Here is a 13314-nt window from a genome sequence, read left to right on the forward strand (position 1 = left end):
TATAGCTTCCTCTGTGTCCCAGCTCTGTGTCAGGTGTTCTATGGCCATTGTTCTCTGCCAGTGTGACTACAGTTGTCTGACGTTATTAACTTTGATGTTATCATATTATATCTTTGATACTATTGGAATATTATCTTTGATTTGTAGACAAAGAAACTGAGGGTCAGAGAGATTCGGTCACATGCTGGTAGGTGGTTAAGCCAAGGTTTGAGCTTTGTGCTGTTTGATCCCAAACCAAACTGTGCCTCTTTTCAGGCTACTGAGTGGGCCCCGCCACATTTCTTGAGTACCTGGAGTGTCAACACCTCCTACCTCATTTAATTCTCAGGATGACCCAGGGAGGCTGGTGCTGTCATTGCCATTGTACGGATTAGGAACTGGGGCTCAGAGAGGCAGGGTCCTGGATCAGAGTCCTGCTGCTGTTAGTCCTGTGATTCTTTCCGTGTGTTCCTGACCAGCCCTGGTAGCTGACTTCTCTCAGCATTTCCTGAACTGCTCTCTGTGTGCAGTTGAGCAGGTAAGAGGGGTCATGGGACATAAGGGCCTTGCTCAACACAGATGTGTTAAATATTACTGGACAAGTGTCCTGCCTAAGGCCATCTCAGAATCTCTAAAGTGCCCAAGAGAGATATATGACATTCAAGTTTTCCCAAACTCACAGGGTCATGGGGCCTTCTTGGGCTTTCTGGGACCCAGGGCCGGCTTGGGGAGATCTGGGTGGGCCCTGTTGGGTGGGACTTGTCACCTTAGGCCACACCTCTTGGCTTGCTGGTTGGCTAGAGGAGCGTGGCTGTGGGTTACATGCTCACCCTGGGCCAATCAGGGCCACCTGTTGCTCTGGGACCACCCTGTCCTCCTTGGGTGGGGCTGGGGCGCAGCTTCCTGGGCAGGATGGGTGGGGCCTGCCCAGGGCTGTCTGGGTGGTGGGTGTCCTAGGGGAGCGAGGGGGCGTCCGGAGGAGTGAGGGGATCTCAGAAGGAAGATAGAGACAGGGAGGAGGTGGCCTTCGTTTGCAGGGTGGGAAAGCGGGCGCCCCACCTATCCCTTTGACTGCCTTGGTAGAGGAAACCCAGTCGCTGCGGCTGCGGTCCTGCTAACTCTTTGTTTAAAATTTAAAAGTATAGTTTAGAAAATAATGTTCCCTTCGGACTTGAATTTCCACTTTGCCCTCTCTGGGGTCTGTTGGTTCCTGGGTTGCTGGGGCAGGTGTCAGGGTCAGGGTCTCCCCTACTCTCCCCCGGCAGCGCTGCCCTCCTGACCTCCAGCCACAGCAGGGCGGTGGGCCCGTGAGAAGTGGCCCCGCTTGGCTAGCTCTGGGGCTGAGGAGCCTTAGAGGGACACTCGAAGAGGAGCTCTTGCTTTTCAGAGACAGACCTGAGAGGTTAAGGGACTTGCCCAAGACCACGCAGCCAGGGACCCAGCTGGGAACAGAAACCGAGTCTCCTAAGTGCTGGGTGCGGGCACCTTGTGGGGAGGGACAGGGACACGATGCCTTCCCTGGACCTCATGTGGCCGGGTCATGGGGTGATCTCCCAGTGCTGCCAGCTGGGGCTGCACCGGGAGGGAAGCCTGGGTCAGTCCAGCCTTCTCTGCCGCAGCGCTTGCTCCCTGCCCAGGTTCCTCCCCTGAAACCAGGAAGCCTGTTAGTTTGTAGCCTGGCTATCACGCTGATACTGTTTCTTGTGGGCCGCTGTTGGCATGAGAATCCTCCCTTTCTCAGGTGACTTCATTCTCATGCTTTTTCAGTGTGGAAGTTTTTTGAGAACTTATTTTTCAACTGTCTTTCTTTCTTTAAACCTTAGATTTATAATGGGGGGACATTTAGGGACTTTTAGTTATAGCAATAACTATAGTAACAGACTCCCCCCCCATTTAATACTACAAATGTCTTCCAAGGACAGAGGCTTTGGTTACATTGAAGCCTTTTATTCTTGGAGCAACTTGTTGTTTTGAGTATTCAAGTGGGTAGGAGATGCAGGAGCTCAGTAGAGCTGAAGTTTCTTGGAAATAAAAGAGCAGCCTTTTGAGATGGAGGGGAGAACCAGTGATGGGAAGGAGAGGTGAATGAGCGAATGCAGCATGTTCTGTGTTGACCCCTTTGAGATGCTCAAATACTGAAACAAAGCATATTGGACCCACAGAATTTGTTCTCATTTGACCCTTTAGTTGGACATAATTTTATGCTTATAGAAAAATAGAAAGAGTACTACAAAAATTCCCATATGCCTTCTACTCCGAGTCTCTGGGTATTATAATAGTATTAACATTTTACTGCACATTGTGCTCGCTCTCCCAAGCCCACTCTCTGTCTACCCCTTTCTCCGCTCCCCCTTCTCTCTTTCTCTGAGCCACGTGAGATAAAGTTGCAGACGTAATGCCCCTTTACCTACTCCTAGGTATTTTCAGTATTTGTTTCCTAAAAGCAAGGACATTTCCTATATAACCACATTTCAATTGTCAAAATGACAAAACAGTGATGCAATGCTACTATTCAGGTTTCAGGATTGTCCCAATGATGTCCTGTCCTTTCTGACAAAAGGAAACCCTGAGCTGTGCACTGCACTCAGTGGTCATGTCTCTTTGTTCCCTTAATCTGGAGCAGTTCCTCTCTGTGTTTCATGACATTGATACTTTTGAATAGCATGGGCCAGTTATTAATATTTTTTTTTGTAGACCATCTCTCCCTTTGGCTTTTTGAAATATTTCCTTACGATTGGCTTCAGATTCTGTAGTTTTGGGCAGGAGTACCACAGAAATGATGCTGAATTCTCAGCACATCATGTCAGAAGGCATGTGATCTTGGTTTGTCCCCTTACTGGTGATGCTACACATTTAAGGAGGTCAGGTTTCTTCACTGTGAAGTTACTATTTTTCCCCTTTGTAATTAAATGTCTTATGGTGAGATATTTTGAGACTTGTCTGTATTTATCCTGCTACTCCTCACTCCACCAGCTTTCTTCATTCAGTAGTTTCAGCACGCATCGATGAGTTTTGCTGGAATCAGTCATCATCATGACGGTTGCTAAATGGTAGGTTTCTAATTCCATCAGTTCGTCTGCATTTACTATTAATAGTTATCTTTTTTCCCCCTCAGTTTTATTGATGAGGTATAATTGATGAATAAAAATTGTGTATGTTCAAGGTATACAATGGTTTTGATATATGTATACATTGTATACAAAGGTTTTGATATACGTACACATTGTATACAACAGTTTTGATATATATTGTGAAATAACTATCACAATCAAGCTAATTAGCATATCTGTCACCTCACATAGTTACCATTTTACTAGTTGTCTTTCTGTGTAAGCAAGAACTTTCTCTTTTCCTTTATTTATATTATTGTAGATTCATGAATTCTTATTTTAGTCAGTGGTTTATAATCCGTTTTTATTATTTAATTTGATGTTCAAATCGCCCCATGTTTGGCAATTGGGATTCTGTGTCCTTTCAACATGCCCCTTCTTTTGTGAGGACTTCCTTACTTTCTGGTACAATAAGATAGTCCAGGATCATTTTGTGCTTTCTCTGTTCCAGCTCTGGAATCAGCCATTTCTACAGGGAGACCTGGTTTCTTTTAGTGGAGAATGGTAGTTAGAAACTGAGGTCTGGAAACCAGGTGAGTTCATTGTTACTGGGATGTCATTGCTTCTCAGCCTTCTTAGTAATACAGCTAGGAAATGGATGGGTGGATACACATCCACAGTACATACGTGTGTTGGAGTTCGTACGTGCATGGCAATCTATATCTATTTTAATCTTAAAGATCTTGAGGTCAGATAGATTTTGCCAGTTGCAGTCCAACACCACTGTGTTTATTCCGTTCCTCCCCTTTTCCACATTTCTAATTCCCTTCTCTGACAGAGAAAACTGGCTCTTGGTATCCATAGCATAGTTACTTATTTGCTCAATCCTGGACGATACTAAAAATAGTTTCAAAATCACGAAAGTGTGTCTCTGAAAAAGAAGCCTACTAACTAGAGTAGTTCAGTATTTAATTAGAGCTCTTTTTCTCTTTAGCCTCAGGCATGTATTATAATACAAACACCAACTTCCAGAGTTTCTCTGGTTTGTCCTCCTCTCTCCCGTTTCAATGTCGTTATGATGATCCATTTAAAATACCGGTTGGTTCATTTGTTTCTGTTTGTATTTTATTTTAGGGTTCCCCCCACACTTTTTAATTTTATTTACTTTCTTTGAGTGTATGAATTTTTGAGGTGAATGTTTCTTTTACATTAGTGAGAAGACTGAATTTTGCTTCCTTTTTGTGTGGGGCATAAACACAGGGAATGGCAGACAGCTGAGGGTTTTCAGGAAGGAAGAGTCCTGGGGAGGCCATGGAATTGAAGAGTGACTTACCCCATTGAAGGGGCTGTGGTCCCCTTGCTAACACCTGATTCGGCTAACCTTCACTGAGCATCTTTCTTCCAGGCACTTTGCCTTGGTTCTGATTTTTCTTCCTTCAAACCACCATTCCAATGTAGCATTTATTTCTATTTTATAGATGAGGAGTCAGAGGGTCAGAGAAGTTAAATGCTTTCCCCTCTGCTGGGGGTTGGACTGGGGACTTTCCAACCCTGAGCGCAATCTTTCTTCCCCAGCACACTGTCGTCTCTGTTTTGCTAGAAGTATGAGTTAAGAGTGACTTAGTTCCCAGTATCCTCAGGGATTCTTAGGTGAGCACTCTGGAAATGTTCTAGTCTTTGTGACAAAGGAAATGCAGAATTTCTCTGTTTATAGGTAAATATCTTTTATAACCTTTAACATTGGTATTTTTAAGCATTTAACTGTATTTTGAGTTAAACCATATTGATGTTTTTCGTGCTTACAATCTATTGTAAGACAGGGGGAGAAAGGTTAAACAAATAAACACACCATTAAATACATGATTATAAATTGTGCCACACTACAAGGCATATATGTGGGGAGAGGGAAGAGTACTGGAAACCTAAATTACATTGAAGGGGGTTTAAGAAAAGGCCCTCTGAGAAAGCAAGGTTTTAGCTGAGGCTTGAATAATGAGGTTCTTGAATTAATGAAAAAAGTTTGCTAAGCAGCGAGCAGGTGCTGGCTGGTTTTCGCCTTGCAAGAACTAGTTCGCGGCAGCTGTTCTTCTTTGCCCTTTGTCGCCTCCTAGGGGACATGCATGTGAATGGACCTGTTATGGGTTGCCTGGGAAACACTCCTCCACCCCAGCACCACAGTGTGACCTCACTGGAGCCCAGGACAAGTCAGGAATGACTGAAGGGCCAGTATGCCAAGCCTCCAGGAGAGAAGACCTGGGGCCGCTGGATAGCTTGTTCAGATACTTACAGTGCTTGGCTGCGGGAGGGGCTGGACTTGCCAGGGACCTCCTGAGAGTACACCAGTTGGAGCTTGGTCGGGGAGACGGGGGTGGGTAGCCTGACTTTCTGAGGTTCCCAGTGGTATAGACACAGGTGGCAGCTGCCCAGCACTGTGATATTTCTGCATGGGAGGGTCAGGCAGGGTTGTCTGATCCTGCTTGGACACTGGCCCAGGGCCTGGACTTGGACACTTCTCTGTCCCTTCCAATGGCAAAAGTCTACAAAATTAGGCCACAGATAACACCACAGTCATGTAAAATTATTCTCATGAACAAAATGGAATGACTTGTTTATGTTCCTGGAGGGATGATCTGTTTTCCTCATTCCTAATGGTGCCCAGCATAGTGTTAGGCATTCATTCAATGTTGAATTATGAGGCTATTGTGCATAAATTAAAAATAATTTTACTTTTTCCCCTAATAAAAACTGAAGAACCCAGGTATTTGGAGTTACAAGGAAAAATGGGCCAGATCATTTTGGTAGGCTGGAGACAGGTGGGCGGTGGGGTTTGGAGAATTTATCTTTTCCCAGTGGTTCTTCTTTAAATTTAAAGCTCTATTCTGAAATTTGAAAAGACTTTATCCAAATATTAAAGGGTGGTTCTTTCTTCTAGAATTAATTTTCAAATTCAGAGCACTTTATAACTGAGACCAATCTCAGGGTTTCATAATAAATAAAGTGAACGCTTGGAGTTGAATTTGCATGTTTCCCACATCTGCCCAGCCTGTTATTTTATTTCATCTCTTTTGATTATGACCTCAGGAACCCAGAGCACACAGCCAGCTTTTAAACTTGTGACAGTAATAAATGAAAATGTTCCTCTGTCATCTGCCTCTCCCAGAATAGCACAGACAGGGACACTGGTCTGTAAGTTTTAAGTTTGCTAATTCTTTGTCTTGATTTTCCTAACTCAGTAAGTCCCCAAGAGTCTGGGGTTGTGGAATCCCTCTCCCACCCCACTAGAGGTCAAGGATTGGAACCTTAATACCACATTTCTCTGATCGGCAGTGAAAACATTGCCTGGTATCCTGGAAATAATGTGAACACTGGATCCGTGCCTAGTCCAAACTCCGATGTGCTCTAAGTGGAAAAGAAAACACTGGATTTTGAAGACTTAGTTAAACAAAAAATGAGGCTGGGCAGAGTGGCTCACACCTGTAATCCCAGCACTTTGGGAGACTGAAGTGGGAGGATCACTTGAGGCCAGGAGTTTGAGACCATGCTGGGCAACATAGTGAGACCCCATTTCTACAAAAAATAATAATAAAAAAATAGTCGGGTGTGGTGGCACATGCCGGTAGTCCTAGCTACTTGGGAGGCTGAAGCAGGAGGATCACTTGAGCTGGGGAGTTCATCTGGGCCACAGAGCAAGACCCTTTGTCTTAAAAAAAATGAAATTTTTCATTGTTCTTTTAGAAATAGATTATAAGTTAAATGAGTTTATTTTTGATATACTAGGTTAAATAAAACATATTGCTAAAATTAATTTTACTTGTGTTTTTTTATTCTAATGTGGCTTCTAGAAAATGTTCAGTGCCATCAGTGGCCACGTCATATTTCTGTTGGGCTGCGCAGGCCTGGACAAAGCCTGATGCCTCTTAAGCTGCGGTTTGGAGTGCCCGGCTGCGGGGATGTCTTTCCTCCGGCCTTCGCAGAGCTATACATTTGTCTGTGTTCTCCACTCTAGGAAGTGTCGTCAGGCAGGGGCTCTCTCCAGGAACAGTGCCTGGCACATTTTAAGAACAGACTGTTTGTTAAATGAATCTACTTGGCCCTTATGTTGTTTTCAAGCTTGTTTTACCCAGTAAGTTGTCCACCTTGACAGTAGGAGATATTACTCATCTGTCCTCTCTCCTGCCTCCTCCTGCTCGATGCTACCCATGGTAAATGTGCTCATTACACCTTTGTTGAATTAAAGCATCCCTCAAGTAGGAGAAGGGGGTGAGTAGAGTCAGCATCTCTAAGAACTTTAGTTGGCTGGAACCCTCACCTAAGGGGGGTGATGTTAGTAGACTGAAGAGAAGGGGAGAGGGGCAGGCAGCATCTTCAGCTACCCGTGTGCCGGGCCCTGAGCTCGGTGCTTTACTGGGATAAGCTGCCTTGATCTTGAAAATAACCCCAGGAAGCAGAGTGGGGAAATGGTGTCTGGACAGGTCTAACCCACAAACTGCTCTAATCCAGAAACATTGGCTGCTGTCCCACCTCCTGCATCTCTGGGTTCCCTGAGGCTGCATCAAGCTTTTATTCAGTCTTTTCCTCCTCCTGATGGCTCGAGAGTGCAATGGGATAGAAAATGGGGGTAGAATTTGAGGCCCCTGATGGAGAGGGAAGAGATTATAGGAGGACTGGTGGGACCCTGAGCGAGTTGTCTTTCCAGAGCTGGGTCCCAAGTCCCCCTCCCAGGGCTCCTGACAGCTCCCTGTGGCTGGTTTTCTTCTTTCCCTTTGTTTCCATACCTTCCTTCTCTCGTTCCTAGTGGCTCTTTCTTTTCCCAGTTCCTTGGAGTTCAGAGCCCTGATTTCTATTTGCTGTCATTGTTGATGCTGTGTTGTTTATATTGTCCCTCTAAAAGCTTCTGAATTGCCTACAGAAGGTGTGTTTATGTACATGTGTTACGTGTGTGTATGTATGCACACATGCATATTTTCTGTGTGTGCATGTTATGTGCATGTGTGTGCACACATGCATTTATATTTTCTGTGTGTGCATGTGTTTGTATATATGTGTCTGTATCACACAATAGCAGAAGCAACTAGGGACATGGCAGCAGCTTTAGCTATCCAGCTGGACTTTTTTGGATTTAGAAAATTCCCTGTTCTCTTTAGCATTGGCACCCTATTTAGCAGTCTCCAAAGCCCTTTTCCCGGTGTTCACCCACACAAGCTGCTCTCCCAACTCGAGCCCCCCACCCCTTTGACCTTATGAGGTCAGCTGTGGTTATCTCTGTTTTTGAGCTTAGTCACTGCAGGTTCTGGAAGGGAAAGGTGGCTTCAGTCACGCCAAAGTGGCGGATGACATGGGGTTTGAATCTAGGGTTTCTGATGAGAGCCCAGTGTGGAAGCTGGTTTTAAGGCAGCCCTTTAAGTTCAGATGTGCAATGAGAGGTGTGTCTGCCACACAAGGGAACCAAAATACACTAGAGCAACAAAACTCAACAACTAGAAACTCAGAGATATGGTGGGGGTGGGTATGGTAGCTACGGGCATTGCTGCTTCCGTTTCAAGGACACTATAAAATGGGAGGATTTTGCTTGTTTTACTTTTGACACGGAAACGATCACAGAGGCTCGGTTACTGTAGAGGCATTGCATGAGAGTTATGGGCAGGAGCCTCTTCAGGGAGCCCTTGTCAGTTTGCAGATGGGGAGCTGTGATGTCGGTGGTCTGCACTGGGGTCCCATGCGTTTCCCGCATGTTTGCTCTGGGGGTGAGGGGCTGTTCCTGTTTATATAAAATTATTTGTGGTGCTTCATAAGGGCCACATTTTCCAGCTATGATTATGGTGTTAAATGTGAATATATTTCATTGCCCAGGGCTCTCATTTTGAGAGTGCTTAAAAATAACTTAAAAAAAATTTATGCCAAGTTTCAACAGGGAAGAAATGTGCATGCATAAAATTATAACGCAACTGTTGGCCCAGCCTTAATTATAGCTGATACTGAGCATTTCTCATTTTATTTTGTTAATCCAGCGTCAGCAAAGAAACACCCATGGGATTTCTCCCCTTGCGTTTAATAAACACGTTAACTTCGTGAGCTATAGAAGTTGGCGTGTTCATCAGGATTTTATGAGATGCATTATAATAATTCCACAAATTAGGGGTGTGCATTTATGGGAACTTCAACCCACAGAACATCAGAGCTGGGAAGGCACCTTGGAGATTATTTATAGGGGGGAGGCAGGAGATGGGGAGTTGGGTCATAGCACCTCTCCAGGCTGTAGGGGAGGTGCGTGCTGGTGGGTCTGCCCCACACCCTTGCCTTGGTCCAGGTGGTGCTGTTTCTGTTACTGTCCATTAGCCTCTGGATAAGGCTTGAAGACCAGGTTCCACTTTCAAACATTACAAGGCCACTTTTTTTTTTTTTTTTTTTTGAGACAGAGTCTCACTTTGTTGCCCGGGCTAGAGTGAGTGCCGTGGCGTCAGCCTAGCTCACAGCAACCTCAAACTCCTGGGCTCAAGCGATCCTACTGCCTCAGCCTCCCGAGTAGCTGGAACTACAGGCATGCGCCACCATGCCCTGCTAATTTTTTCTCTATATATTTTTAGTTGTCCAGATAATTTATTTCTATTTTTAGTAGAGATGGGGTCTCGCTCAGGCTGGTCTCGAAATCCTGACCTCGAGCGATCCACCCGCCTCGGCCTCCCATAGTGCTAGGATTACAGGTGTGAGCCACCGTGCCCAGACAAGGCCACTTTTAATTTGGGCCGTTCACCTTTCAGATGAGAAAAGGAGGCATAAAGGGATTCAGAGACTTAGGCAGAATCTATCCATTGGAGGTGTGAGAGCCACTTGGGGGCTGGAAGGCCCGGCTTCTGACTCCGCAGGTACCTTCCTGCTGCGTAACGGAGGAGAGCACCTCCTAGGGCTGGGTGCTGAGCTATGCACGTCGTCTTGGTGAAGTCTGGAGTCCTCCCCACAGCCCGGTGCATCGAAACTCAGAGAGGCTTAGTACATGGGCCCAGGGCCACTGATCTATGTTGTTTTAAATAAGAGGTTCAATTTTGAATCAGAATATCTTTTCCTTTAAAACTTGTTTACATTTTTTAGAGTGATGTATAACATACATGTAGAGAAGTGTGCATCGGACAGATGAACAGCTCAACAAATGTTCACAAACTGAACTCGCTGCAGAACCAGTACCCGATCAGGAAACAGATTTCCTCTGCACCCCAGAAGACCCTGGCCCCAGCCCCCGACCCAGGGTGACTCATGCTGCCCCGGCACAGAGTAGTTGTGCCTTCCCTGTACTTTGTGCCAGTGGAAGCACACAGCCCGGACTCTGGTCAGGCTTCTCCCACTCAGTGTCATTCCTGTTGCACAAAAATGTGGATGTAAATGGGCCCTGTGAGATTTAAAAATAATTTTTATGCAGGTTGAGAATTGGCCAAGCAGTGGCTGATTGAGACCAGGAAAATCTGTGGTCTGAGTTGGATCTGATCCACCTGCCGGGTGGGCCAGGTGCACCTGGGCTGCCAGGACGACTCCACCCTCACGTGACCAGCAGCCTCATTAAGCGGTGCCTCCACCTAAAACGCGGGCGGCTGGGGTTTGGGCTTTAGCGGTCGTATGTTTGGGTTGTGTTCCTGCTGTGCGCCTACCCGCTGTACAACCTTGTAATCCCCTCCCTGGGGCAGTTAATTCATCTTAAAATGCGTACTGCAGCCCCTCCCTCACTGGGGTAACGTGAAGGTTAAATGGGGTAGTGGGCAAAGAGTTAGAAAATGTTCATCTTTTTATGGCCTAGTGAGGTGTAGTGCCCGATCGGCCACCAGAGGGTGCTGTTGGCTCGTGTATGGCGCCTGCCCATCAATGCAGGTCGGTGCTTTCTGCCTGTTGGGAACTCCCACCGTTGTTTTACTGAAACGGTCTGCCTCTCACCTGGTGGTCCACTGTTCCTTGATTCTGGACTTGTTGCCAAGCTGTGCAGTGACTATGCTTATTAAATGTGTGGTTTGGGTGAGCTGGTATTACCCACATCTGGCATGCTCTCCTTTCCAACATATTAGATGAATTGCTGTAGTAAATTATATCAAACACGGAGAGCAAAGTCCCAGTCTTAGCATATAGCTACTCTTCTTTGTTGTAATTAGTCATATTGAAATGTCCCTCTAACCACGATGCTGGCTATGGGTTGGGGACCCCAAGACTTGCATTTGTCCCAGTGATGGCTCCCTGTATTACAGGAAATAACAGATGATCTCCCAGAACAGGGCTGGGCACGAGGTGGGTGGGCAGATGTGCTGGTCGACTTGGAAGGTCTTGGTTAAGTTTTGGCTTTGTGATTTTTTCTGGCTGGGGATCTTTGGCAATTTACTACTTTCTCTGAGACCCAGGTTTCTCCTCTGTAAAATGGGGATGATGGTGGGGGTAGGGATGGCACTGTCCACTTGGCTACTGCAGGGGACCGTAGGGAGGATCAGCGTGGTCATGCTTTGGGCCACGAAGTCTCCAGGCCTTTCCTTCCCATGGATGACGTGTACAGACTTTCCTGGCACCAGCTCCAGGAGCTCTTGTGCCTTTCCCTGCCTGGCCTCCCCCAACCCTGAGTCGGCTATCTGCTCGCCTGGGCCTGCCATTGCTCACCTGGCCCACATATTTGCAGTTCTGGAATCTGGCATTTTGAGGATAGGCTGTCCACACCCACCAGGTATCTCCTTGCAATGCATATAACTTTTGTGCCAAGAATTCCTTTTCCCCATCAAATCTGATTTCCTCTTTTTTTTTTGGTTATTGTATCAATTTTATTATTAGGAGAGAAAGGCCGAGAGAGGCATTAGTGATATCCCCAGCTGCTCCCACCCAGGGAAATTTCTCATCAACATCAAAGAGAAGTACCAAGAACTCAGCCACCGTGGGATGCATTTTGCCTCGTGTCCAGAGCTGGCGCGTCCTGCAGTGTGGGCAGCTCTGGCCTTGATCTCTGCCTCAGTCAGTGTTGGGCCCAGAGCTGGTTGACTTGCCTGAGGCCAGAACTGTCTGGGGATCAATAAGTCTTCCTTCCCCAAGAGGGAGATCTTACTATTTTGTCACTATCCCTTTATTTCTAACATCAACTTAAGTGGTTTTTAAAATTTTTCTTTGGCTGCACATGTAATCCCCTTGTGAAAGATCGTAAAAACTCAGAGAAAGCCTGTAAGCTAGGAAATAATTCTATTCATGATTCATGTGCCCAGAGCCAGTCACTGGCACTGGGTGCTGGGAGCTGGGTGGATGGGCAGAGGGTGCTCCGTCCTCTTTCCTTTTCTCTCTCACTCCCTCTCCCACCCACGCTTTTCTCTGTTTTTTCAGACCAATTTCCTCGGCCTTTCCCCTGCCAGTGAACAGGTTTCCCCTAGTCACCCAGGTGGAAAACCTTTTATCAGAAATTGCAAATTGGCAGCCCTCAGGCCAGATCTAACCTTGCTTTGTTTGGTATACACAGTTTTTTTGTTTGTTTTTGCAGAAAAATCTCAGTTGCCAGTGCTTCAAAAGCAAGAGACTCCACATACAAATTCAGCATTTGGGCCCCCATTGACTAGACCTGGCAGGCAGCTGCCCCATGGGACAGGGCAGGCTGCCCCGAGGGCCTTGGCCTCTGTCTCCAGACCCCCGGGGTGGGCCCCCTGCCGTTCCTGGCCAAGTGTTGGTCTGTAGGGCTCTTCCTTGGCTGCTGCCTGCCTGGAGGGACCCCACTGTCTGGCCTGCCTTAAATCCTCCTCCCCTCTTGACATCCAGGGCTCTTCAAGGAGGTGAGGCTCCCCTAGGTCCCTCCTCCACTGGCTGGACTGCTTCCTTTCCCTTCTTCCTTTCCTCCAGCTGTCTTGCCACCTCTTGGGCCATTCAACTTCCCTCCCCACAAGCTTTCCCCAGGTGCCTCACTGCAGGGATTTCTGCCTTCTCCACGTGCTCTCCTATGGCGTGTGGTCAATATGCTCTTGTGTAGATGTGCACACACAGCCTGCTTTCCTACCTAATTTGTAAGCTCCTGGTGAGCTGATCAAGGTAGCTTTGGAATCATATAAGCCTGTATTTGATCCTCTTAGACAAGTTATGACTTCCTCATCTGTAACATAGGATAATATTATCTTTGTGTCTGACCTATTAGGCAGGTCTACTGTGTATAGCTGTTCAGGTTGTACACTGAACAAGGGTGCCACTTCCGAGGGGGGCTCATCTCACATAATAGATTTGTATGTTTATTATGAAAGTTTTCCAGCAATGGTAGTAAAGTGTCTTGTTCCAACAAACTCAATGTGTTATGTCACTT

General features: G+C 46.5%; 1 protein-coding gene across 12 annotated transcripts in view; it reads left to right on the forward strand.

Moving 5' to 3' along the window:
- Positions 1 to 13314, forward strand: part of ZFAT (zinc finger and AT-hook domain containing) — a 296047-nt gene that overhangs the window by 110536 nt on the left and 172197 nt on the right. The window contains exon 1 of one of the 12 annotated variants that reach the window (XM_045561501.1): positions 334 to 517. The exons of 10 other annotated variants lie outside the window; for them this stretch is intronic. The gene's annotated coding sequence lies outside the window, so the exon portion shown is untranslated. Of the gene's footprint in view, positions 1 to 333; positions 518 to 3563; positions 3623 to 13314 lie in introns of those variants that run through there. One more of the 12 variants, XM_045561499.1, reaches the window with a different exon arrangement.

Source organism: Lemur catta, chromosome 9, assembly GCF_020740605.2.
Source record: "Lemur catta isolate mLemCat1 chromosome 9, mLemCat1.pri, whole genome shotgun sequence".
NCBI lineage: Eukaryota > Metazoa > Chordata > Mammalia > Primates > Lemuridae > Lemur > Lemur catta.